Source organism: Sarcophilus harrisii, chromosome 1, assembly GCF_902635505.1.
Source record: "Sarcophilus harrisii chromosome 1, mSarHar1.11, whole genome shotgun sequence".
Classification (NCBI taxonomy): domain Eukaryota; kingdom Metazoa; phylum Chordata; class Mammalia; order Dasyuromorphia; family Dasyuridae; genus Sarcophilus; species Sarcophilus harrisii.
In genome coordinates, this window is record NC_045426.1 from 336,320,330 (window position 1) to 336,323,175 (window position 2,846).

A 2,846-nucleotide genomic window follows, 5' to 3' on the forward strand; every position below is an offset into this window, starting at 1 on the left:
TAATTGTATATTTTCCTCCTTTTGTATGCTTTTTCTTTTTGCCCTTTCCCTACCTCTTAAAAAAAAATAAGTTCTTATCCCATTTTTTCCTTTTATTTCCCTCCTTCATAATTGACCTTCCAAAACTAGAGTTTTGTTCATGATGAAGTCAATCCTAAATTTATCTCCCCGCTGTCTTTTTCTCCTCACTTGTTTTCCTAAGTTTCAATGCTAAATATATAGGTGTGTTTGTGTATGTGTGTTCAATTCATCTTTGATCTGTCCAGGTGAAAGTGAGGCTCATGTGTAATCCACTCCAACCCTTTTTTCCATGTTTGTATAATCTTCTTGTATACCCTGATAAATATGAGATAGCATGGTTAGTCACTTTTCTGCCCCTTTCTTTTCTAGTGTTCTTTTTTCTTAAGATCTTTAAAATGTAAAGAAAAACCCTCCAACACCTCCAGACTTTCTTTATTTTCTTCTCTGTGGCCCTGAAAGGGCCACAAATGGGACATTTCTTCTACCCCTATTAGAAGGGAAATATATCCTCATTATATAGTCTCCTCCAATTATTCAAATCTTGACACCTTTATTTTACATTTCAAAGCTCTAATATTTTCATCAGGAATGCTTGGAAGTATTCTTCTAAACTCCATAAGTATATGCTCAGTTTTGCTGGTAATTTACAATTAGTTGTAATATCTTTTGTCTTCTGGAATACCTCTCTGATCACTTAATATGGTAATTTACAAGACTTATATGATCCTGATTATGGTCTCTTTGTAATTGAACTCCTTCTTTTTGACTGATTATAAGATTTTTTTTCTTTGATAAGGAGGCTCTCAACTTTGGTATGAAATTCACTGAAATTCTCATTTGGGGGGATTTCTTTCAGTAAGTACTGGTAGATTATTTCTACTTTCATGCTGTCCTCTGGTTTTAACAGCTTTGGAAAGTTTTCATTTATGATTTCTTGAATATAATATGTAGGCTTTTATGGTCATAGTTTTTGAATAGTCCAATGCTTCTTAGATTATTTCCTCATAGCTTGTTTCCCAGATCAGCTTTTTTTTTTTTTTTACATAAGGAGATGCCTCACATTTTCTTCTATTTTTCTGTCTTTCAATTGTGTTCAAACATTTTTTGTTCTCTTATACAATCACTGATCCTATTTGGTCCATTCTAACTTTAAAAGAGTCTATTATTTGAGGAAGGCTTTGTCCTTCTTGTGCTATACTGTTTATTCTCCTTCCTATTCTTTACTCTGGAGCTCAAATTCTTTTTTCCTATTCCTTACTAATGAGTCCTATTTTAATTTATAACACTTAAAATAAAACTCTTGATTCATTTCACCTATGAATTCTAGTAGTGCTTGTAAATCTGTGATTTTGCATGAGGCTTTGATTGCAGGTAATGTGGTTATTATTTTATTTTGGATTTCTATCATGTTTATCCTTGTTTCCATATTTCTTTAATGGGGTTTTTGTTTGTTTATTCATTTTTCCAGTCTTACTTCTTGTATTGGAACTTTATGTCAACTCTTCACATTTCTGGAAGAAATAATGAGGGAATAGTTTGTTCAGTTCTGATCTCTATTTTCTGGGTTTTTATCACTGCTTGCTGTGTTATTTAAGGATATCAAGGATAACTCTAGCCAGTATGCTATGCAGGAAAATCTGATCTAGAATTCAGTCTGATTCTTGCTTTCCTGGTTTATCCTACAAGTTCCTAACCTCTTCCCCCAACTCCCAATTTGGGGCCAAAACAACACAGCTGAACTCTCTAGGTATCCATAGTTAGATTCTGGTCTGTGAGCTAGAAAGTATTCAAATACAATATTCTCAGCAATGGCTTTTCTTCATCCCCTTCCTACTGCCTTTAAGCATTTCTGTTGTCTCTTTGCAAAAACTTCAGCTAGAAAAATGCATTTACCATTTCTTTTGTATTGCTTAATTATTTTTCAGTCCTGTACTGTTTTTTTTTAAAGTCCTTGCTGGACTAGTAGTGAGAGAAATGGGCTATTATATTTCTGTTCTTTCCACTGTCTTGAAGAGATTCTTTAGTCTCTCACTCATCTTTTTAATACATATATTATATCACAGCAGGGCTTGCTAGAGAAGAAGTAGGGTAATACAAGTATACACCTAAGATGAGGCAGTTGCAGGTTCCTGGGTAGAGATTGTATCCACCACTCCAGTGTAGGTCCTCATCACCTCCTGTCTGAACTAAAGCTGCTGCGTCTGTCTGCCTCATGTCTGCCTCATGTCTATCCCCACTCCAATACATTCTCCAACCACTAATGTGATTTTCCTAAAGGGTAGGTCCAATCATGTCACCCCTCTACTCAGGAAATTCCAGTGACTCCCTGTATTGCCTTCAGGAAGAAATACAAAATGTTCTGTTTGGCATTCAAAACTCTTCAAAACTTATCAGTCTTCAAATTTTTCAGTCTTCTTACACTTTTCTTTCCAACATATAGCCTTTGATCTAATGACACTGGCTTTCTGGCTGTCACATAAACCAGAGATACCATCTCTTGGCTCCAAGCATTCGTTCTGGCTATCTTCATGCCTGAAATGCTCTTCTTCCTCTGCTCCAAGGACTGACCTTTCTGGTTTCTTTTAAGTCCCAACTAATATTTCACATTCTAAAGGAAGACTCTTAAAAAGAGGAACCCACTCCCTCTTAATTCTAGTGCCTTCTTTCTGTTAATTATTTCCTATTTATTGCTACATTTATATCTACTTGCATATTGTCTCCCTCACTAGATTGTGAGCTCTCTGAGAGCAGGGATTGTTTTTTTAATCTCTTCTTGTATTTCCATTGCTTAAAATAATGCTGACACATAGTAGATGCTTACTATA